Source organism: Octopus bimaculoides, chromosome 10, assembly GCF_001194135.2.
Source record: "Octopus bimaculoides isolate UCB-OBI-ISO-001 chromosome 10, ASM119413v2, whole genome shotgun sequence".
NCBI lineage: Eukaryota > Metazoa > Mollusca > Cephalopoda > Octopoda > Octopodidae > Octopus > Octopus bimaculoides.
Genome location: NC_068990.1, coordinates 72,689,325 through 72,716,445, shown reverse-complemented (window position 1 = coordinate 72,716,445; position 27,121 = coordinate 72,689,325). Strand labels below are relative to the sequence as shown.

At 30.4% G+C, this 27,121-nt stretch overlaps 1 protein-coding gene across 9 annotated transcripts in view; it reads left to right on the top strand.

Moving 5' to 3' along the window:
- The window catches only part of LOC106880698 (zinc finger protein 629), a 411,919-nt gene that overhangs the window by 320,644 nt on the left and 64,154 nt on the right, over positions 1-27,121 (top strand). The gene's annotated exons all lie outside the window — the stretch shown is intronic.

Sequence of the window (27,121 nt, the reverse complement as noted above, 5' to 3'; positions counted from 1 at the left end):
TATACAAACTGAGAGAGAAACAGAGAGAGAGAGAGAGGTGGGGGAGAGGGAATTTTCAGGTGAAAGTTTATTTTAATGAAGTTTACAACAAATAATGGTTGTAAAAAAATTAAAGTTAGCTGGGTCTGCAAGGATAATTCTTTTTTAATTGTAAAATTGTAATTGATTTTCAGAAAATGTATAATGAGTGAACTTTGTATGTATGTGTGTGTGATTATATACACATTACTTAAGAGTTGTTAATTAGTTTCTGTCTCATTTCATTTGAAATGATTTTTTTGTACTAAAAGTAAACATGATGAAAAAAAAAAAGCAGGGATTTAATTAATTAATGTTATATTTATGGTTAAGATGTTTAGAAATTGGAAGAACATTTTTAAAGCTAAGTTATTTACAGTATGTTACTATTATTTTGTAGTTATTTATAGTTTATAGTTACAGTTTATTCAAGTAACTTCATTCTGTAATCAATGTTTCCTGATCAGTCTATTTCTGTGGAGATTTAATGATCTGTTAATATATTTTTAGTTTTTTCCTTTCATTTTGTTCCTATCATAAACACTACTGTTTATAGACTTTATTTAGGCTTATGTTGTAGTAATCACACCAAAAAGACAACACTGCTTTATTATGAAATAATAAGAACAGTACATTTAGTAAGATATACATTCCATTACAAACTTATTTTCCTCCAAGTTCCATAAAAAAGTATGAGTAGAAAATTCAATTTTTTTTTTTCTTTTCGGTTTACATACATGCAGTAATTAGAGCAACGACTGTGGGAAAGATTCATAGAAATGATAGCTACCAATTGTCAGAAAAATTCTGTGTTGTTTGCATGCGTATGCAGCTTTGCAAACTTACTGTTTATCAGTAATAAACAGCCACATATCAGAGTTACTCTAGTTACAAAAGAAATGAGGTCACAAGCAAATTAGTTTTAGCTGAAGGTACATGTGTTGTATAGTATGTATGCATGCAACATATACATACGCACACAAACATACATGCGCTTACAGTTAGTTATATAGCCTTTTAGTAACCCTTTAGCAGCTTCTATTCTTAGATAAGCATTCTTACTAGAATGTGTGGAAGTTTATCTCTTATAAGCTTCTTATTTTTCTTTTTATTTTGTTGCTGTTATTGTTTATCTTAATTTACAAGTATTACCTATATATAACATTGTGAATAGTAGGCTTAAATAAAGCCAATATGGGAATTAGGTATTACCCTGAAAACTTTAATCAAGTTTAACTTTGTTAAAACAATTAATAATTCTCACACTAATTTTAAGTAATTAGCAAGCAAAGTATGAAAAGAATGACACCCATCACCAAAACATTTATTTTGTTTCACGTTTCAATCTTAGTTTTTGTTTAATTATTCATTTAGCAATATCATGTAGAGTTGGATGAGGAGTGGTGGTGGCTAATGTAATTTCAATTCATTTTTAATTTATACACCTTTATATTATGAAAAACTGTTTTGAAAATTAATATTTAATTTTAGAAATATGATTTATAATGCTTAATTATTATTTCTTTTGATTTTAAACATTTTTGAAAAAAAATTTTTCGACCTCATAAACTGAATATATTTTTTCTTTGTTTTTTTTTCCTTTCTATCAATAAAGTATTTTTTAGATGGTAGGTTAAGAGCATAAATGGACCATTTTCTTTTTGTTTTTTTAATTTAATTTAATCTAATTAAATGTTTTGATACAGAAAATAATAAACCTGTTATTTGTAATATTTCATAGATTTGGCATGAAAAATAACTTGATTCTATTGGTAAAAGGGGAGCAACTTAGAATTTTCCCAAACGTTGAAGGTGTTTCCTAGGGTTGTGTAAATTACTCTGTTTCACACATTCACACATACACACACAAGCACACACGCACACACACACATGCACACACACACAAAATTTAATAATGTCTGAGACAGGGAAAGTAATTTATTTTTCTTCATTATCTTAGTTTAATTTCCCCAAAGTTAATATTTATAATACATAATTAACACGACATAACTATAAATACTATAAATATTTTTCTTACTATATTTATATTTATTTTTTTTTTACTGTGTTCTATTAAATTCGTTAGTGTTTTCTTTTCATTGTAATTATAGTTTTATTTATAATGTAAATAACTTTAGAAAAATCAAGCTCTCTCTCTCTCTCTCTCTTCTCCGTCCCTCCTCTCTCTTTCTCTATCTCTATCTCTCCCTCCTCTCTCTCTCTCTCTCTGTTTTTGTCTCCTTTGGTTCTTTCTTTCTTCTTCACTTGATATTTCCAATAATAATGTTATTTGACTGTGTTCTTGACAATTACAGCAACTTATTTCAGCTTAAGCAGTCAGTATTTAAACACTGGAATGTTTTGATATCAAGTTTTATAGCAAGTGTACAGTGTATGTGTGTGTGTGTGTATGCACTCTGCTAAGTCTGTTACAAATATAATGGGAAGAAAAAACAAAAACCAAATTTATCTTGCATTTTATTTGTGATAAAAAAAAACAAAGTTTGTGGTCAAATAGAGGCAATGGCGATTATGGTAGTGTTGGTGGTGGCAATGGTTTTTCTTAATAGACATTTCAACCCCATGGAAAGTATTTCATTATTTGTTGTGAATGCAATACCTTATTTCTCAGATGCCATGCTTATTATTCATTAACTTCTAAGACAGGCACAAGGCCAGAAATATGAGGCAGAAGTGAATTGGTTTATTAAACCAGTGCTACTGGTACTTTATTTAAATTGTTCCTGGAAGAATGAAAGGCGAAGATGACCACCAGTAGGATTTTGAACTTGGAATGCAAAGTGGCAACGTGTTCTTAACAGAAACACGTGGTCGTACTGGTACTTATTTTATCGACTGCTGCAGGATGTAAGGTGAAGTCAACTTCAACAGGATTTGAACACATAATGTAAAGGAACGTAACTGAATGCTGGGAGGTACTTCATTCACTGCTGTACCATTTTATCTAATTATAATAATAATAATAATAATTATTATTATTATTATTATTATTTGTTTCTACTCTAGGCACAGGCCCTTGAAAATTCTTGGGGGAAAGCAGGGGCTAGTTGATCACATTGACCCTAATGCATAGCTGGTACTTATTTCATCGACCCCGAAAGGATGAAAGGCAAAGTCGGCCTCGGTGGAATTTGAACTCAGAACGTAGTGGCAGATGAAATACCGCTTGGCATTTCACCTGGTGTGCTAATGATTCTGCTAGCTTGCTGCCTTAATAATAATAATAATAATAATAATAATAATAATAATATTTGTTTCTAAAGCCAGTAATTTTAGGAGATGCTGTTAGTTAATACCATTGACTCTGGTTCTTGTTACTCTATTTAACTGACCTTAAAAAGATGAAAGGCAAGGTTGTCCTTGGTAGAATTTGAACTATGAATGTAAATATTGAGAAGAAATGCTGCAGATCATTTATTCCAATGCTCTAATGATTCCGCTTGCTCAATACCTTTTAATACACCTCTCTAATTAAGCCACAAGGTCAGGAATTTGGCAGAAAGAGGAAGGAATTAGCCAATACCATGAGTTTGACCAACACTTCTTTTATTGACCTCTGACATGTTGATTAGCAAAGTCAGCATCTAAACCATTCAAACATAGAATGTAGATGGTCTTAACTGTCAGAAGGTTCTTTATTTAGTGCTTTTCCAGTTTAGTTAATAATAATAATAATAATAATAATAATAATAACAGTTTCAAATTTCGGCACAAAGCCATCAGTTTTGGGGGTTGGGTTAAGCTGAATACATTGACACCAGTACTCAATGGGTTCTTACTTTATCAACCCTGAAAGGAGGAAAGGCAGTGTTGACCTCTGCAGAATTTGAACTCAGAACACAAGGACAGACAAAATAGCGCTATGCACTTTGCCTGGAGTGCTAACGATTCTGCCAGCTCAGCTCACCAACTCATAACAATAATGGTTTCAAACGTTGGCACAAGGCTAACAGGTTCGAGGAAGGGGCTAAGTCTCAATTACATTGACCCCAGTGTTCGAATGGTACTTACTTTATCAATCCTAAAAGGATGAAAGGCAAAGTTATACTCATTGGAATCTAAACTCAGAACGTAAGGACAGACAAAATGCTGTGAAGCATTTTAATAATAACAAGAGCACTCAGTGAGCGCAAACTTCCGCCAAGACAACACCAACATCCTTTCATCGATTAGCCAGAGATGATTTTTAAAATGAGAATATCTGAAATAAACTCGACTGCTCTCACAAACGAGAATACTAAAAATGAACCCAACCACTCTCAAAAATTAAGTAAAAAAAAAAAACAGGAAAAATAATCCAGAATCTTTGTCCGGTACTTGATCAATCCCAAAATTCAATTAGTTTGTGCCAGTCACGAGGCCAAACGTCCATGAAAGTTTCATCCAAATCCATCCAGCAGTTCTTGAAATATCTTGTTCATGGACCAACAAACGAACACAACTGAAAACAATACTTCTGCCTTCACTAAGGCGGAGGTAATAATAATCACAGTCTTATAAATAGAATGAAATCTTAAACACATTAAGTTGCTTTCCAAAAGAATTCAATGCAAAAACATGCAGCAATACTCAAATTCAAGTTCAGGAAACCAGGAACCTGGCATTTTATCCACTCTGTTAATACATCTATGAATCATAAGAAATTTGCTGATTTTATACTTTGGCTTAAAAGCTGCACTAGAATATGTGATTCTACACACATACATACATACATACATACATACATACATATATATATATATACACACACACATGTATATATCATATGTATATACATATATATATATGTATGTGTGTGTGTATTGTTAATAACTGAAATAGAACTTTCTTAGTCATTAGCATTTTTGGAAACCTTCCATTTTTGTTAATTGAATGGTAATTAATAAAATGATTACCAAATATGCATGTGTGTAAGGGAGTGGGCATGTAGAATTAATTAGCTAGATTATAGTATTATTCAATAAATTAAACATTTATTACTATTGCGTAATCATCAAAATCTAGGTTAGTTCTATCTTTCACAGTGAATTTAGGAATCATTTCTAATTGTTATTTACCTGCCAAATTCATGTAACTCCTTGCCAAGCATTGATAAAAATACATATAAATTTTTTTTTTAAACAATATTAATGATGATGATGGTGATGAAATAGGAATGAAAATTAGACATCTTTCTGGGTGAACTTCAGTGAAATTAAGTTTTTTTTTTTTTTTTAATTTTTGTCTTTATAGATATTTACTTCAAATTTTCTGTGCCATCTGTTTATTTATTTTTTTTTCTTTTACTCTGTTTGACAACTGTTATAAGAATTTATAGCAACTCCTACATAAATATATACATATATATATTTCTTTAAGTTTCAAAATATTTCACATGGATTAAGTTTTTTCACTTTTTAGATTTTGAAAGCCTGCGATTTGTAGAAGGACAAGAAAAAAATGTAATCAATATCAACTACTATTATATATGGAATATACCAAAAATTAATATTGATGTTTTTCTTCTTACTATCAATTAAGTAAATATTAGTTTTATATTTTATCATTAATTTACTTAGATTTATTTCATACTCAACAGAAAAATAATAATATACTAGATTGCTATAACTGTATAACTTAAATCCTCATAATTTGCATCTGCTCACTATAATGAACAGTTTAATTGCAGAAATTGTATACTACTGTATAGTTTTGCTGATTATCAACATCCACTTTCTTTATCGATCAGCAGTTTATTTTTGTTTTATTTTATTATTTATTCAAATGAGTTTTGACTTTTATTTATTATAAATATTCATGATATATTATCAAGTTGTATGTTCTGTTGCATTATACTGGTGTAGTGGGTATCCAAATTCCTGACAAGTTTGGCATTAAAACAGCCACTGGCCGCAATATTTTGAATCTTGCTGAACAAGTTATTGTATAGAATGAGAAAATGTTTAAATAATCAGGTGATGTGTAGAAACGTAAGTTAATAACAGTATTGTTGACTTGCTGAATTATAATCAGGTAGGCATGAGCATCACACAATTCACTTCTGTCTTCTAAATATACAGGTGGCTCTGTGCTTCTGTGTGTGCATGCATGTCAGTGAGAGAGAGGGACTGTATTTCTAATAAAACAAACTGCCCATGTGTTTCAATTTTTTTTTTTTTTAAATAGTTAAAACAACTTTTGAGTGGTTTAGTGAAGTAAAAGTATTTGGTATTTGAAATCTAACTAAACAAAAGGTTCTTATTAAAATTATGATAGAGTTGCTTCCACTTTAAATAGACACACTTCAATGCTGAAAGTTTTGTATCCTATGACCTGGGTGGAGTCTCAGTTGGATGGTGGTAATAAAATGGGTTAAGAAAGATAGTTCTTTGGCAGCTTAAAACAAAGAAAGAAAAAATCATCTTGGTATTTCACAAGGATTTGATAGAACTTTAGTTTTTATTTAGCTGCTAATTCAGGGCCTTATATGTGAAGGCACCTGGCTCATTGGTTACAGCATTGGGCTTGCAATCATGATATAGAGAGTTCAAGTCACAATCATGATGTAGTGATTCCTGGACTGGGCTGTGTCTTGTGTTCTTGAGCAAGATACTTTATTTCATGTAGCTCCAGTTCACTCAGCTGTAGAAATGAGTTGTGACATCACGGGTGCCAAGCTGTATCAGCCTTTGCCTTTCCCTTGGATAACATCAGTGGCATGGAGAAAGGAGGCTGGTATGCATGGGTGACTGCTGGTCTTCCATAAACAACCTTGCCTGGACTTATGCCTTGGGAGGTAACTTTCTTGGTGCTATCCCATGGTCATTCATGACTGAATGGGGTCTTTATATAATTGTTTATTAAGTTGCCAAACTTTTTCTTCTTATTGTGTTAATAGAAGGTAATTCCTTAGCATGGCGAAGAGCTTTCACCCATCAGCATTCAAACTGGGCACATCTGGTCCAAATATTCTACCTGTTACATTTTCAAATTGGCCAGATCTTGCCTCTCATACATATACTACAATGTCAATCTGAAAATAGACAATCAGATGATTGAAATCTGAAAGCTATGAGATAATGCATGATTAATTAAAAACAATTTGAATAAATAAATATTACATTTGATAGAGTAATCGGAATGCTAAAATGTTAAATAATAATCTCACAAGTTTGGTTCCTGGCAGTTTCACAGATTGTGAATAAGTTGGTAAGTTTAAAAGCTTGAGCACAGCAATATTACACATTTAACTTCAATACAACTTGCCGAGAAATGGAAAATGGCTCATAAGATGAATCATGGGCAAAACCGCATCCTTTATGACTTTCTGAATGGTTTTTTTTTTTTTTGTAAGTAATGCTGCCCACCTGATGATGAGCCATGTCTCGTGTGGCCCATTTCTTGAAAAAGGTTGCTGCATTAGAGTATTCAGTAGGATTAAAACACCTGCTCAGCTAATTTGGGAATGTATCAAAACTCATTATCTATTTCATATAAACCAACAAAAACAAATATAAAAAATATTTAATAAAAAGTTAGATTTTTTTTTTTTTCATATATTTGATTGAGTGGGACAATTCTCTGAAAATATAATAATGTTAATATAGTTCTCATTTGTTTAAGAATTTATAATTTCTGTAAGATTAGGATGTTTAACATTAATATATTTACTTATGTTATATTCCAAGATGTTATTTTGGTGTTACTTGCACTAAAGATTATATTCTTGGCTTATAATATAAGTGTTTAAGTTATAGATATATTGGCTGCTGAACAAATGTTTAAACTATTTAGGAATAATTTATCAAATCACAAGCCAATAAACAGAAAATGCAAGTATTTTAAGATGGGAATTAGATTAACATTCTTTTGAATACCAATCATATAACTTACAGCATCCCTAGAATTTATCTATTCTCTTCATTATGCTTGCACACACACACTCACTCACTCTCTCTCTCTCTCACTCTCTCTCTCTCTCTTCCTCTCTCTCTCTCTCTCTCTCTCTTCCTCTCTTTTTTCATTCTCGCTCTCTCATAATTAATAATAGGAATGCTGCCAAAAGTACTTAAATACCCTTTTATGATTTAGTTAAATCACGTTTATTAACACAGCTCTGTGTGCATGCATATGTGTGTGTATGTGTGCGTGCACATCTTAGTAATGCATATGCATATTTTTTCTGTATGGATGTCATTTTTTTTTTTTTTTTGTATGTGCAATTACAAAAATTAACCGTCACTATGTTTGCATGAAATGATGTAGTGGTAAAATGCAAAGGTAACAAGGAATTCATCTTCCCAATAACTAAATAACAGCACACACTCATAAAACTGTTTTTATTTCATTGATACCTAAGTTGTTTTTTCTTTTTAATTTTGTTTTCCCTGCTACAAATGTTATATTGACTTGTCAATAGGAATAGTGGCAATAGGGACAAAATATGGAGTGGGAAGAGATTTAATGAATGATATAAGTTGATCTCTTGGGTATGCATGGCGAGCAGGAATGTTCAGTAATGTTTGGTGTTTACTGCTAATGCTGTTGTCATTTATCTGATACATGTGGAGGAAAGACAAGACAGATGATAGATTGAGTGAAACTGAAGGTCTAAGTCACATTAACAAACTGATGAGCCATAATGGAATGGGTGCCACTGTAAAATGATCTATAGGGAATATATCAAGCAATCAGCTGGATTAATTAAATTTAGAATAAAGCTCTAAGGAGTTTGACTAAAATTGAGGTGTTATGTTTCAAAAGACTTTGATGAATTAAAGATGAAAGGAAGAGTGTTAATCATTTGGCAGGAGCTAAATTGTACAGCTGTAAACGGTAGAAAGAGAGAGAGAGAGAGAGAGAGAAGATGGGTATCATTCTTTCAAGATTGATGCTAAACATATGGTTGTTCCTAAACACATTAATTTTGTAGTATGTAAAGCTTAATGTTGCAACACTATTATAATCATTATTAACCCATCAAGTTAAACGAAATTAAACCATTAATTTGCTAGATTGAACTGACTCCTTTTGTTAGCCAACAGTAACTAATATAAATGTGTTCATACATACACACACACACACACACATGTATATGATCTAATTTTTCAGACTAGAACAAAGTCTCAATGAACATCTTAGGTATGTTGCCAAGATCAATAACACACGGAAGATGTCCAGTTTTAGTGATTTTTCAATGCATGCCAAAAACTAAAAAGCTGGTTAGTATCAAATAGGCTATATCTGTTGTTGCTAGGTGTCTGAATCCATTTTGGCGTAGAATCTGTCAAGTTCCATTATATTCTTTGGTCAAGATTGGCTAGATTCCCAACATCTTTCATCTGACTGTAAGAGTTTAACACTACATGTATCATTCAGTCATAATAGCCAGCCAGGTCACTTGACTAGTCATTGGCTGTTAACTTTGTTTCACTCACTTTTTATTTCACCTAGAAACATTATTTATTCGAGTTTTATTAGAAGAAAATATTGCTTCTGATTGTTTATGAATTTCAGCCTTTTTAAAATTTGGCAGCATTTCTAAAGATATTTTTAATGTATACTTTATTCTTAGTAGGTGTTAATATAAATAAGAAAAAAAAAATTAAAAATCGTAAATGTAAAAGGTCATACAGTACACTTTACTGTGGTGGTATATCATGTTACTTCTTCTAAATGCTGTCATCATTTTGTTTAGCATCCTTTTTTTTTTTTTCTTTCCAATGTTGGCATGGATTCCATTCATCTGTTTGGCTACAACTGTCACATTATCAGAAAACCTATGTTAATATTTGAATACAAGAGCATTTGTAATTGACACATATATCTTTGCTGCTGTTGTGCCCCCTCTCATACCAACCATTAGAATATGGAGAAAGAATTAGTGATAACTTGGTTTAAATCTGACCTGTTAACACCTAACCCACACCTGCTCACAGGAATGTTACATGAAGATAATACATATAAATATTCATGCTAATTTCCAAAGCAGAAGGAGATGCTAAATAAACAAGACTGAAATGGTATTTCATATAAGAAAATTTTTGTGGAACTTAAGTTGTACTCCAGAATGTCTAGAATTCACCACAGCTAAAGAAATAGAATGTAAGATAAGTCAAAAATATATTGGGAGGATTTTATATATTAACAGTGTAAAATTATCACATTGGTTTATATTAAGGAAATAGGAAAAAAACTTATAATATCAAAACATCAAAAATAATATTGATGTTTTAAAAAGGTAATAATAATTTTACTTTTTTCTATGAATTATCAAAGATCTACTTTTCTTAATCAGATTTACTGTGATGCTTGTAATGCCATCTTTTCTATTGCCATTTTTCAAATAACTAGCATTCCCTGAAATATTACTTACACAATCTCCCTCTGATCTGGACTGATATATCAAAGTACTGTATCTTATAATGAATTCAGAAAATACTCTTTTTTATTTAACATTTGGTTATACTCTTTTTACTGTATTACTTGATACAGCAAAATCATTTTTAAATAGAATGAAACTTTAATCTAGCACACATGAAATTCATAATTTTTTATAACTTAGAAGATTCTGTAGTTTAATTCATGGACAACTTTAAGAACATAACAGTCCATAAAAATCTTGCATTCCAAGACTATTTCTATTCTTAAAATTAAATATATTTGATTTATATGAATTTGAAAATATATATCATAGCATCAAGTTATATTTATTGAAAAAGGAAAAAAGAATTCCTTTGTCCTGTATAGCCTTCCTCAACCATAACTGCAATTCTTAAAAAGAAATATTTACATTAAAAATATTTATTAGCTATAGTAATTAGTCTGGTTTTTAACTTGCACTTCACAAAATAATTCACAAAAGTTTCATGTATGTGTGTGTGTGTGTGTGTATATATATATATATATATATATATATATATATATATGAATTTCAAAGCATATATGATAGTATCAAGTTGTATTAATTTTTAAAACAAAAATATTTCTTTGCCCTATACACCCTTCCTCAACCAGAAGGATTGAGTTAAAGTTAGTAGAGTTAATATTAGAATTAATATCACATGGAAAGATGGATATTGGAGGTAGTTTTTAGCAAAAGTATTTAAAATACAATTTAAGGAATACACATCAGTGACCAGTACGTAATAACAGGTGTGTCAAGTATGTTTGAGTGAGTATCATTTCGTGAATTCATAGGGCCTTGATACAAATAACAGCAGAAAACTCATCACAACAATGGTCTCTACATTACATCTAATGTAAGACTATTCCTGGTAATTTGAGCAGGACTTCATGAGGAACATGAAAGCTGTGTATACAATCAGTAGCTACTCATGTTTAAAGAACTTTTTGATCCAAAAATAAATAAATGAAACAGGAGATCTGGCAGAGAATTTTTTGATATAAATATGTCTAAAGCAGAGTAGATAACAAACAGACTTTATGCTATTATTTTTGTGAAATGTTGCTTAGGTATTGGTTATTGTCTTTTTTGTTTGAATAAACAAGAATCAATTGACAAAGTAGAATAGAGAGCTGAAAGCCGACTGCCAAGATTTAAGGTTCAAAAAATGTTTCCTAATTCACTTAAAAATAAAATTAAAAACAAAATCACTGGTTACAACATTGATAAAATAAGTTTTTTATATCAAGAGTATTGCCTGTTCAAACTGTTTTAAAGTTTCTGGATAATAGCCATACAGCACACATTAAACCACTGCCTTTATTTCATTGCCAAACATTCTCTGCTTGTCTTGTTGACAGTATTATGACTAATTATTGTTTTTTCACTTAAGTAATGCAATAGAAAATTGATCTACATTCATTTTTGGAAACATTACATTCTCCCTTTTCTGTTATTTAAAAGCAACATTTTAAAGTTAGAACCAACAGACGGTTTTATTTAACTTAAGAGTGCATTAGCTGCAAGCTTATATCTTCATTTCAAATGTTAACATTATAACGAAAAGAGAAAGAAAAAAAAAATTGAGATTTGAAAAGTTTTTGAATGAAGGATAGCATTTAGTCAGTTACAACTTAAGTAAATTCCGTATAATATAGCCGGAGATAAACTACAGTAGTTCTGGTTGAAGTAATTCACTTTCATTTATTCTACTTGTAATCTTGGAAAAAACACAAATATTACAACCTCCTAGTTTGACTCCTCACGGCTGTGTGCCTATAGAACGAATCAGTAATTTTTTCAGAAAGTCAACTGAATTACACTTCTATATCAACTCAAGGTTCTTTAATTTGTTTTAATACTGTTTTTGCTCTTCTGTAATTACTGATTTAGTGGTGCGAAGGATTTAGTGATAAAAATATTAGAATTATCTCAAATATTTTTTTCTTTTTTTACCTTTTCTTTTCTTTTCTTTTCTTTCTTTTTTTTGTAATATATTGCTGCCTGACTTGGTATTGGCTGTTTTATTCATAAATTAAGTAAATTATCTCCAGTAGCTAAGGTATCAAAATATATGGCTAGTTTGTGATGGACATATAATTGAAATTATAAATAATTATTCTGCGAAAATAATTATTTTCACAAACAGATCTATTTATTTTATATAATCAGATTTTTAGATAAATAAGTCATCGCTCTCCAATAGGTTTGTCTGTTGGCTTAAATTATATTATTAAAAGCAATAGCATTGTATATTTTAGTCATAGTCAGCAGCATGCCTAATATAGCCATCAAAGCAAAATAATTGGTTCTTGTTTGGGATAGAGATATATTTAGAATGGAGCATTCTGAAATAATACTAACATATTGCTTTTAGTGTCAGAAATTGGATTTTGATCAATGATACTTATGCGTTTTAGTTTTAGTTTCTATATTATAATATTTCTATATTCTGTGATACATATGAAATGCTATTATCTTCTATTCTCATTTTTTTTCCATTAAAAAGAAAAAAAAATCTTCTCTTCAAATGTAGGATAAAGAAGAGATATATATCTATACACTTCAGTTCTCCATATTGGTGTAGTTGAAAAGAAAGGATTTTTTTTTTTTGTTTTCTTTAATGTATGGCATGATATTTTGAAATGGAATCATTGCATTCTGTCTCCATGTGAGTTAAAGAAAAAGAATTTCTGTGAAGACTACATTTGTAGATGTGTCAAAACAACAAAAGAGACAGATTAGATGTTCATTGTATAAGCATCATTGCATGCCGAGTGAATATGGATAGCAAAGCATTCTAACCAATGGCCATAAATGTAGAAAACAACAACAATAACAGAGTGTTAGAACAAAAGCAGGATAATGGTTATTGAAGAACTGTAGTTTGTGATATTTGCTAAAAGCAATGTCTGCAATTAAAGTGACTTTAACTTGTATTCACTCTAGCTGTTCAATGTTGAGAAGTCTTTGCAAGTGAAAAATAGTATTCAATGTGTCTTGCTTTTCTCATTCATGTTACAAGTAAGAAATTGCCAAGGACCAACTTTGTGTCCAATCTTTTATGAGTCTTTACATTTTCACCTAGTCTGACAAAGAATATTCTCACAAAAATTTCAGCAGAGAAAAATAATTAAAGTATGCCAGACTTTATTGAAAATGTGAAGTGTAAGTAAGCATTGGATGATGACAAAATGTTATTGGGAGTTAAAATCACAAGCAGCTAAGATGTATAAAAATCATAGTTTTTCTGTATCCTTCCTTCTGCATCCAGATGAGTTGATATATTTTACAAGTTACCAAGTTTGTCTGATTTTTGCATACATTCATTTAATGTATTCATAAGATTAAGTAATGCTTTGAAATTAAATTACAATAATCTATGCAATTTAAAATAGGAGGTATCCTTCATCTGTGGAATTTTATTGAGTGTTACTTGTTGGAAAAAAATATAGAGTACAGAAATAATATAGATAAGATGGTCCAGTCTGTTTCACATATAAAGAAAATAGTATTGTAATTAAAAAAAGAAAAACACATTAATGGAATACAATGGGAGGCTTGTTGTTACCTCAGCAAAGTTATTAATCGACATTGCTAATTAATCAATTGATATTCCATTAGGCTCCTGTAGTTGTGACGAACATAGTCGGTTGCTTTAGATTAACTAATTAGAGATGTGTATTTTCAGGAGGCTAGCTCTGTAGGTTTTACAAAAAGGCATATTCATAGTACATTTTCTGTAGTCCAACAGAGGACTGAAGCTTAAGATTGTCAACTCATTTTTTTCTTTGCTACCCTAAAGTAGAAAACTACACCTTCTATCCTACCTGTCTACAGCTGTGTGATATAATTCAGCTGGAGTTGGGTGATTCTCAACCCCATAAAGAACTGATGTAATTATCAACAATGGATTACAAATCATATTCCCTCCAGCTGCTGACTAATTCGAACTTAGCAGGACTGAAGATATTTTCAAATGTCACTATGGTCAATGGGTACAGTTCCAACTACCTGAAAATCTGAAGTTACTGATTGTCAGAGTCTTTTCTTTTTTTTCTTCATCATCATCATCATCCAGCTTTATAGCCACTGAGATGCCATCATCCTTTCCAAATTGATAAAATAAGTACCAGTTGAGCACTTGGATCAATGTAATCAACTTACTGCCTCCCCCAAACTTGCTGGCCTTGTGCTAAAATTTGAAATTATCATGATCATGATTATTATTATTATTATTATTATTATTATTATTATTATCATTATTATTATCATCATCATCTTCTTTATTTGAGGGATTTCAATGTAGGAATATATAATTCACCTCAGTTCCCTAATAAACCATATATTATAGTTATTATTACACAGTTATGGGCAGCATTTATTTATTTATTTTTATCTTTTTTTTTTGCGCTGTCATTGTAGAAAATAATGTAAATGTACAGTAGGTGCCTTCTAGAGCTCATTTATGATCAACAATCTCGGTAATTTTTATTCTTTCTTCTCCTCTTACTGATATAAAACAATACATTAGTCGTCAGAAAGAAATCCAGTACATTAACCACAACTGACTTCACCTCCAGATTCTACTTAATCTTATTTAAGAAATGGATACAAGCATATTTATGGACACCTTGAGAGAAAGTTTCATTTTATCATTTTCTTATTAAATCACATAATAATAAAATCGGGAAAACAAAAATAAAAATAAATAAAAGCTGAATAAGTTCCACGTGAAATGGAAACCAGTGTATTGATTTTTAATTTGATCAGTTAGTAATCACAGAAAAGAAAGTCAGGAAACTTTGAAGCTACTTTTGCATAGAATATTTGATGAAGTCACTCGATCGTTTCATAAGGGAAAGTATCTAGTTAATTTATTTTTGTCTGTTTTTATAAAGTTAGTGAAAGGAGAATTAGTTTTTACTCTTTTGTTGAAGAGATTTAAATACCATGAATGGGTTATTTGAATAAATTCCCAAACTGAGAATATGAAGTGAAAGCCCATAATATAACACGTTTGTTGCAGTGCAAAGTATATAAAGTGGCAACTGTACAATTAGTTGCTCACGTTGCCCATTAAGAGGTGTCATTAACTGAATTGGTCACCCTTTAGTTCTTCAGAAAGTTCCAGTTGTCATTATTAAGATTTAATTGGAGCATTACCATTGGTAATGTGGGTTTTTTGGGTTTTTTTTTTTTTACCTTGAATAGTTAACACATTTTATAATTGTGTTTCATAAGCTATTTTCTTTTCTAAACTGTTTCTCAAGTCAAAGTAGTTGGAAAGATGGATATACCGTTGCTGCTGTTATTTATTTCATTTACATTGTTGAACGCTGGTAATTGAGGGACAACGTATATTAGTTGAAAGGTGCTGGTTTATGGTTGAATTGCCCTCGTTTGGTGTGAAATCTTATTAAAGTAAGCAGGTGAAGGAGCTAGGAAAATATACAGCCTGTTATCGATGAAAGAACCATTGCTAGTCATGCAGATATGGTCATTGATACAAATTATTCAACTACATCAGAAAATATAGCTGTATTTAATATTTTGGACAAAATAATGTAACAGATGCTTAAGCATTAGCTCAGGGCTACAATTTTCTCAGCTCAGTGGAATAAGTTGAGCAAAGTCTTGGGCTCCACATTGAAAGACATTATTTTTATTTTTTATTTTCTTTAGTTCTCTTAAAGTTGTAATGTACATTATATGTAGTCTTTTATCTTTTTTGTTTTATTTCTGAATGTTTTTGTTCCCTAGGCGCAGGTGTGGCTGTGGTAAGAAGCTTGCTTCCCAACCACATGGTTCCAGGTTGGGCAAGTGTCTTCCATGGCCTCAGGCTGACCAAAGCCTTGTGAGTGGATTTGGTTGATGGAAACTGAAAGAAGCCCATTGTCTATATATATGTGTGTGTATGTGTCTGTATTTGTCCCCAACACCATCACTTGACAACTGATGTTGGTTTGTTTACGTCTCTGTAACTTAGTGGGTCAGCAAAAGGGACCAATAGAATAAGTACTAGTCTTACAAAGAGTAAGTCCTGGGGTCATTTGTTCAACTAAAGGCAGTGCTCCAGCATGACCACAGTCAAATTACTGAAACAAGTAAAAGAATATCCAAACTTTCCTCTGCTAGTGTTGCATTTTGATGAAATGGTAAATGGGTGTCTTTACTTAACCTCAAATTCAAATCCTGCCATGGACAACTTTACTTTCCATTTTTCAAGGGGTGAACAAACTGACTAAATCCTTCCTCCTTCACATTTGTGGCGTTTTGCTTATATTAGAAGCAGTTGGTTAACCCAAACAGAATTTTCCCAGACTCCTTCAAATTTCTATATAGCTAAATGCTATTACAAACCTGGCACTGATTAACTTTCCTAATTGATAAGTTTTGACATGTATTCTTGTTGAGGTTTAAGGCCCTAGGTCCATCTTTGATTGATGAGACTTATAATCAAAAGTGCTTTAGCAGTGATTACTTTATCTTTCTTTCAGATACAATAAAATTGCATTATCCTCTGTTTCCTTTTTCTTCTTTTTTTCTTTAGATAGTAGGTGGAATTTGAGTGAGATTTAACTGCTATTTCAAACAAGCCAAGTCGCTGCATATAAGTTCCCTCACTATTTCATTTAATCTTTTTATAATTATTAAAGTATATCCATCCGTCCATCTATCCATCCATTTGCCTATCTGTCTGTCTAATTTGATTGGGTAAACTGCTGTGTAGGAATAACCAACTGAGCACTAAATGCTGACATAAGAGCTACACTCATTTACACACTATAGGGTTTGACTATCAACCTGTCATTTCAAATAGCTGTTATTCTATGAAACCTAGAAGAGTGGAAAACCTTGTTGGCTATGGCTGCACTTGATACTAAAATCTAGAGATTATTAAGCAGCATGCCAGCTATATATTTTAGCTTAACACTTTGCTCTGAGCCATCAGGCTCTATTATATAGTTAATGCATCAGGCCTAATGGAAGTGGATAATTCACTTGGTGACCATCTTTAAGTTGATCTGATAGTTTCAGGCCTTAAGATTTGAAACCTGTCACACTAATTAGAAGACTTTAATAATGGTAGAGTTGATTGCAAACTTTGTTTTAGATCAGTAAGCAACATTGTACATAAATGTAAAAATGAGTCTGCATCAAAACAAATTACAATGAAGTGATTTTACAGATTTCTCCAACACAGAACTTAATGAAAAAAATGGATTTAAAAATGATGATACTTATATATATATATTGTGTGTGTGTGTGTGTGTGTTCATGGATTTAAAAATGATGATATATATATATATATATATATATATATATATATATATATTGTGTGTGTGTTCATGGATTTCAAAATGATGATACTTATATATATATATATTGTGTGTGTGTGTGTGTTCATGGATTTAAAAATGATGATACTTATATATATATATATATATATAGTGTGTGTGTGTGTGTGTGTGTGTTCATGGATATATATTAATTTTTCTTTAATCTTGTTAATAGAAATATGTCTAGATTAATAGGTAAAATCAATTAGAACAAGTGAATTTTTGAAAATATGTAAGGTATAAATGGAGAGAATTTTGAAATCCATGTTGGGGTACGAGAATTAAATTTTTGTTTTCATGTGAACTTATAGTCCATTTCTTTTGCATCTGTTCATTTTAGAAATGTGATTTATAATGTAAGAAAATATATTTTTATTCATTAACTTCATTATAACCTAAACAGTTAAGATGATACAGCATGCTGTGGGTTATAATTTTGTCTCTTTTGCTGCATTTAAATAATTCACAGCTAAAAGATTGTACTTCTCTAGTTTTCGTTATTGCTATGCTCTATCTTTTATAGATTTTTTTGTTTTAGTTTTACATCTATTGTTGTATATTGACATATATGTAGTGGTCACTGTTAGCTTGCATAGCCTCCTTCACTAATACTAACCACTCAAGTTATCTGTGGCAATTGTTATAATTACTTTGAAAGTATCTGATTTTAAATATTTTATCCACTGAAATATATATATATATATATATATATATATATATAAAATTATTTAAAGTTATTCTCTGGGTTTAATATTTGTGTTACTACATATGTCTGATATTCTGTTTAATATTTCATTTTAAATTTTAACATTTTAAAATTCTAATGCTGACTGTTTTAATAATTATTAGAAAGAAACTTGTCCTTGAGGTTAATGTTAGGTTTTTTTTTTTTTTTTTTTTTTTTTTTTTTTTTCTTAAATATATATTAAACCCTTTAAAACATTGTAACATATACATTGTTAATTTGGGTTATTGATTTTCCCAATATTATATTGAGTTTAAAATATCTATATTCATTATATTTATTACTTCTGCAAAGAAAAAAGAACAAAATATTCAGTTTCAACATTTATGAGTAACATGCAGATAAATTCATTGATTACAGTAATAATATTGAATATAAGTAAGTGGTTCATTTATTTTTTTCCCAAATAATTTTACTCATACATTCTAATGGAATACCGAACTAAAATTTCAAATGGGAAATGAATTATTCTACTTACTATGTTACAGCTACTGTAGTGGTTGTAACATAATACAAGTGGAATTACTGCCTATTCATTAGGTTTCAATGAAAGTTAGTTGCACTGTAAAATAACATGTTTCTGTTTTGTCTTTATCTTTTTATTTTGTGTGTGTGTATGTGTGTTTTCCTATTGTTTTTCCCTAGATATTTCCCTTTATAAATTCATAGATTTCCTATTACGATTTCTGTTTAGTTACCCTTCAAAGACCAAAACAAATTCCATCCGTCTCTTTCTCACTTTTTCACCCACTGCTGTTTGCCCACAACTGTACTAAAGTATCTCTCAATATATTGACTTCATTGTAATCCAGACAAGCCTCAGACTGTCTTTGAGTGCATGTCAGTTCCATTCACTGAAATTGATAGTAACTAGACTGAATTGTGGCAGCAGCACAAGCAGAAACTAATTCCACAATATCGATTTTTGTTTGCAACTTGTGAGAGACTACAGAGCTATTTTAATCTCTATCTCGTCTCTAACAAATCTTGGCTATTCTCTCTCATCAAATTATGATCGAGCCGTTTACTTTCCTTTTCACTTTGCACAAACAATAAGAATGTCATTTTATTTCCCATATTAGTCTTGTAATAAAAGATATTTGTTTTTACTTTGAGTTGCTGCTTGCTATTTAATTCACTTATTTGCAGGGTAGCTTTGATCATTTTCATTCACTAATTACAATCATTAACAAACATCAATTATTAGAATTATTACTCCTAACTTTTTTCTTTGTTTTTTTTTTGTTTTTTTTTCTCCTCCCCTGCCCCCATTCCCCCAGCCGAATATTCTCTACTGTTAGAGAGTGTAAGGAAATTTATGTTTGCTCTCACCTCTAATTGAGATGATTGATAACGTTAACATTTATTGTTTATCAACTTGCACACTTGATATAGAAATTGCTTTCTACCTACAGATAAATTATTATCTAAAAATAAATTTTTGTTTCATAAATTACTTTTACTTTTTGGCAAGATATTAGTGTTCGAAGTTCTCATAAACGGTTCTTATAATCATTCACATTCGGCTACATAGATTTAGGAAAACTTAGATGTGTGTGTGTGTGTGGACTTGTGTGTGTGCGGACTTGTGTGTGTGTGTGTGTGTGTGTTTGTTTTCTCTTTGAAATATAGGAATACATGTTTGAATATTTTTAAGATAAAAGTTAAAGGAAGTTTAGTTTGTTGTTATCTGGTCATTATAGAATATCCTTTATCAGTATCAGTTTATGTATGTATTATTATGTATTATTATGTATGTATTATATGTATCATATGTATTATTATGTATATATAATGATATATGAACACATACACTCACACACTGATATACATAATATATGAATGTATACACTACATACTTGTATGTATGTGTGAGTATATTGTATGTATATGCATGTATGTATATGTGTGTGTGTGTGTCTATATATATATATATATATATATATATATAAATGTATGCATATATGTGTGTGTGTATATATATACATATATATATATATGAATTTATTACAAAATTCCTTTCCAAACAAGTTAGATGCCAAAATATGTGCATATATAAAATTTTGATGATGTTTACATTAAATCTTGGAATAATAATAGTGCGTGTGTGTGTGTCCGTCTGTCCATCAAGTCATCTGCATCCTCATCTTCTTCTTCTTCTTTTCCTTCCTCTTCTTCTCTTTCCTCTTCTTTTCATTATTATTATTATTATTATTATTATTATTATTATTATTATTATCATCATCATTATTTAGTTTCATATTCTTTTGAAGTTATTAATGTTAAATGGAGGAACCTTGAGCTCAGTTATATGGTAGGGGGATGCATAATGTATGACCTACAATATTTTAGATTGGTGATCAGCTAATTTAATCTGTCTTTTTAACTTATCTCGTCTGATATCATTTAGAAGTTTTTTTTTTATTTGAGAGAAAAAAACAAATTTTTTCAGATTATATTTCCATCTATGAAATAGAAGTGTTTGCCTTAAGGTAAACTATAAACTTCTATAAACATGCATATATATAGATAGAAGTATGCTTAAGTACAAGTACACGCATTTTAAAAGGTATATTTTTTTGTGGGGAATTAGGTTACATTATTATTATTATCATTATTACTATCATCATCATCATTATTTATTATCATTATTATTATTATTATTATTATTATTATATCATTACATAAATGAACTTGTTATTTGTAATTTCGAGGAAATTTCATCACTATTAGTTACTATTTTGATTTTTCTGTTTTGTTTACTTTCATTTCCTTAGGAGTTTCAGTTAAATTTAATTTTTATTAAAAACATGTTTTAGTGTTTACTTTGGAAAAATTTGTTTTACTTTCTCATCTTGCAAAATATTTCTCCAAAAATGGATTTGGTCAGTAGAAAAACTATTAAAAAGCAGGTTGTATTTCAAATCTTATATAAAAGAGAAAGAAAAAGAACTTGTTCTTGTATGTATTACATGATATTGTTTCTTTTGGGTATTTTATCTAAATGATCAGTTGTGATCAAAAGTAAAATTGGCATCAGTACCAATAGCTTTAATTTATGAACACACTTCTTCAAATACTTTTATATGTCTATGATGCCATTAGATGAATCGTGTTGTAAGATAGGAAAAATCAATCATTGTTGAGAACAAAGGTATCATTTCATCTGTCTAATGACTTCTACTGAGGTGAGAGTGAAATGTTAAATTATGTCATAGTGTATCTGTCTGTCTTAGATCCCACTCAAAGTTCATTTTAAAATGTTATTATTCCATTCCGACATAGCTGAAATCTTTGAAAATTGTTTCTACTAAAATTTTACATTAAGAATTTCTCTATCAACAAAAAGTCAAAAAGCTTTCAACATTTTATCATCTCTTCAGAATGCTGATATCTTAAAGTAGTTTTCTAATTGTTTATTTGTCTGTTTTGCTTTTTGTGTTTTGTTGTTTTTTTTGTCTCTTCCAAAATCATTACATTATTTTTACTTATCAGTTTTTATCTCATTAACTTGGTCTTTTGTTATTTTATTTGAGAATACATTAACTATCTGTATCAAGATGGAAACAAATGTCAAGATAAGATAACATCTATTTCTTTATTATTTGCATAATTGATTTTATAAATGATTTGCTAGCACCTGATGATAAATCTTAACTGCAAATAGCTAGACCCAGGTGAAGATTTACATATAGCAAAAGAGAAGTAATGCTAGAACTATGAATGGAAATTTAAAGTGGAGGCTCATGCTTCATAGTTTCTAAACTTATTTACTTATTTTATTTATTTATTTTGTTTTAATAGCCTCTATGTATATGGATTGTTTGTATCCCATTTTACATACTTACACAGTTTTCCAAGACGCAATTCATTGTTTTTGCTGACCAACTTCAGATAGTTCTACTACAGAAATACTATGGCTTTGAGGCAACTGCTCAAATATAGTTAGTTGTTCAACCAGTGTTTTTACTGTAGCCAGCTTGTATTTATTGATGCTAGACTTTGTAAAAACTCTAAGGCTTGATCGCAAGGAATATGTTAAAAGACAGATAGCAGATACATCGAACAGGTGAAACAATGGTATAGTTTTTTGGTTGGCTCACCATTTCACGCAGTTATCATTTCTAGTTTACACTTCTCTGATGCTGAGTGGCCTAACTGCTTCATGTTTATTTACGTGAGACAGTCAAAAAAAAATATAGATATTAACTTTTTTTAAATTTCAAATTAAATTTCGTGGTTGTTCCAGTAATTATGTTAAATATCTACTAAATATGACTGATGTCAACTAATTTCAAATATGACATTCCTCAGCAAAAGATAGATTGGTATATAAAACTGTTTTCTGCAGTTGAGGGTAGTGAAATTTTGAGTGGATATATCTGATTTCCAAAATTAAAGGGTTAGATTGATAAAAAAATTAGTACAGTTGAACTACTTTACACTTCCAGGGGTAAATCTTACTGAAGCGGTTCAAACCTTTAATCAATCTGGAGAGGTGTTGGTTGACAAAATGAAAAGCAAGTATTTCAGCAGAAATACTTCTGTGAACAAAAGAGAAACAAAGTTATTGTAACCCCAGTTGTTTTCCACTAAAAGTGTCCATATAAACCCCAAAATGAATTAGCTTCCCTTTATATTTCACCACACCAGTGTTTGAAACAAGGATATTTCATCACTCATTTGTATGGCATGTTTTATGATGTGGATGATTAGTTGCTGCCATTACTGCTAAATAGGAAACCTTCTTGAAAAGTGTAATTTATTATTTATTTATTTGAAAATATTTATTAAAACTCGTACTAAAAACTGATTTATTAATTAGCTTTGATATTCTAATTGATTCGAATAGTCAGCGATTTATAAAATGAAAATGCCTGATGTTCTGCTTTTGAAATACTTCCTTTGTTTATTGTTTTCACTCTGCTATATTTAATAAATTATTTTTCCTGGAAAGTTCTGTTTATTATTCTTGTGAATGATATTCCAATCAAGAAACCAGGTTTGCCTATCAGCTATAACGACTAATCTTTCAATGAAAGATTATTTTCTAAATATAGAAACTTTTGTTCATGGATTATTGAAATTCCATGATTTTATTAATGACATACAATTATTACCATATTCATCTTGCTGGTTTAATGCTGTTGGATTTTTGGTTTTATTATTGCTGTATTTGTTGTTATTCATTTATTTATTTATTTTGATTTATTTAACACATTATTGTATTAATTTTAAATTGATATTCTCTTGTAAACTTTAAAGGAATTCTTGTAATCTCTCTCTTTCTCTCTTGATGACATTCTGAATATTTCTTGACTATCAAACTCATTTTAAATGTATAAATCAAATTTTTATTCTTCATTTCCTGCATTCATATTTCGTGTATGTTTGAATACTTTTTCTTTAATAAACAATAGTTTGGCTGAATTTAGCAATCCTAATTTTAGTGTTTAGCAATTTCTTCACTTAAAATACAGCATTTGAAAAGTATGTGTGTGTGTATGTGTGATTATAAGTGCATGACTAATGGAATGGAAAATGCATCCTACTTTTAACAATATTAAAGGCTATTGACTGTATATCTAAGATGTTCTCCATCATTACTCATGAATGTTTTGTTGTTTCACCCCAAGGCGCACTTGATGGGTCCATCAAATACATTTGAGCTATGACCATCTTTTTAGGGCTTCTCTAGGGTTATATTATCTGTGTTCAATTTCGTTTTTTAACAGTCTAACATGTGATTTAAAGGAAACTTGGTTGCTCTTTCTAGCAAGTTGAGTGATAACATACAAGCTACTGTATCGGTGCAACTGAGTGGCTTACATCTGAGTAGGTCTAATCGGAAAAACATGAGCATCATATATCAGTGTATGTTATGGATAGACTACACACTATTTAAGGAACTAGTAATGTAGCTGTATGCTTAATGGTCCAATACTTGCAAAAGGCAAATATTGAAAGCTTGAGACTCAAAATGTAAGTCCAATTAAAAATGCATATATATATATATATATATATATATATATATAAATAAAACTGGCACCCTGTCAGTTACAACAACAAGGGTTCCAGTTGATCCGACCAATGGAACAGCCGACTCATGAAATTAACTTGCAAGTTGCTGAGATGTGTGCCCTTAACATTAGTTCTCAGGGAGATTCAGTGTGACACAGAATGAATTGCAGGTACAATTCATTTTTGCCAGCTAAGTGGACTGGATCAGCATGAAATAAAATGTTTTGCTCATCTGCATGCCACTGGGAATCAAGCACATGGCGTTACGATCACTCTAACAACATGCCTTCACAAGATATATATAAATTTGGGGCAGTGGAATATTCCTTTAGTTTGGCATTCATCATCAGTTAAAGTGAAGAAGTAGATCACTTCTTTACATGTAGTAATGTATAAAGTTCTTTATTATTAATTGAGATAATTAAAGATTGCCCAAGGTACACTGATTTGACTAATTGAAGCTGGAATCTGTGTTAATCACAATTTTAGTCACACTCTGACTCTGGAAACATCCTAACAGTGATCCTGGAGTTGCAACAAGCATTACTGTGGGCCAGATCCTGCCTGATGTCTGTCTGACATACCTGATATTAAAAGCAACGCAGCCTCTTTCTCTCGTGTGTGTGTCCATTTATAGACACACACACACACACACACACACACACACACACGTGATATATTAATTATTTCCAATATAACTTTATTATTATTTAAACCCATGACTACCTTCATAGAATAGACCTCATCTTCAAAGACATTCCACTCCCAAATATCTTGTCTTTTTATGTCAGGGACTACTTTGTTCATTGTATTTTCCATTTCTCCTTTTTTCTTATATATTAAAACTTTATGGCATAACCTGAAATAGATTTGGTTACTATTTCTAGCAGATTGGTATTCATATTTGGGCCATTAATGTGGCATTCATATTGCTATCTATAAAGAAATTAGATTCACACCTCACTTTCATTTCCAAATCACTTGCACAGTTGCAGGGGTCAGCTGTTGGGGTGTTTCACTGGAAACCTATAATTTGTCATTGAAATAATGTTTTTATGTGATCATATCATTAGTCTAACAGTTTATGCTGAATGCTATTGTTAGAGTAACATTTTATGTATGCAAGAGAATAAACACAACATTGTTATATTTGACAACACATTCTATCACACAGTTAAACTGAATCTCTAAGCTAAATATTTATATTTTCTTCAGCTAACTGTTTATTTTCATAAATATTAATTTTTTTGTTTGTTTTTGTGAAGGCACTTGTTCTAGTTTCATGGTGTTCGGCTCATGGTCATAAATCTGTGGTTTCAGTTCCTAGTCATGGAAGCACTTTGCGTCTTTCTTCATGGCACTTTCATGTTGTTCTGTTATACTCAGCTGTGAATGATTGTCAGTTGGGTTCTGCTATAGCTCTATCTCTCTGTAGCTGTTCTATCTAAGATGTGCCACTTGGTCATGGGTAATGTCTGCTCAGGAGAATGCTTCTGCTCAATAAAACAAGTGGCATAAGCATGCTACATGTTACCAAGTCATAGTTGCTTGCAAGTGCCAGCTGGCTGAACTGTATTAATAATCTTCAGATAGATTCTGTGAGTATGCTAAGCTTTTATATTCATTAAATAAGATTGGTTATGAGGTGCTGAATAATATACATAAAAAAAAACCTTTCAGTTAATGGAAGTACCTTTTTCCAATGGAAAAGGAAAACATCCTGTCAGTAATTGTGACTCTCAGACACAAGGAATGATGATTTCAAGACAAGTTAATTTTACTAACTTAATCTATATACTTAGGGCAAAATCTTACCTCTGTTAGCAGGATTTATTGGCCCTTGACGGTGTGTTAGTTCTACTCAAACTTGTTTTGATCAGTTGACTATATATAGTTTTTACAAATAGAAAAAGAGTTGCAAGAGATTTAAGTGAAATACAATTTGCATAAATTGAAAAATAAAAGTAAGCTGTGAGAGATAAATAATTCAAGTAGTCTAATGGCAAGAATTTAGATAAATAAGTTAAGGTCATATGTACTGAATGATGAATAGAAAACATTCTCGGTTAATTGAAATTTACCTTTCAGTTGGAGAAAGAAAACAAAAGCTTAGTGGTATTTGTTAATGACTAGCAAAAAAAAAAAAGGTGAGATAATTGTAAATCAAATTATGCATATGTAATTAATCTACAAGCTTAAGGGAAAATATTTTTTTTATATCCCTTGTTTCAACAAACTTTGTCAAGTGTGTGAACCCAAACGATCATTGATGAAAATTTCTTCATCTACTTCTCCTCCTTCCCAGTGAGTTTTCCGAAAGTGATAAAATACACCTAACATTTCACATTGATTTCAATGATTTACGTCCACTAGTCTGTATTAGTTCCATCCATTTCCAAGTAGAGTTTTTCAGCAGATAACAAAACAAAAACCTGCTGCACAAGACAGCTTTACAACAAATATCTCAAATCTTATCTCTCAACTACACAATATTCCGAATATATATTTTTTATTATTATTATTTTTATTTTTCCTTTATCTATAGGAAATAAATTTTTATTATACAAATTTAAAAAGTACAGTCGTTAT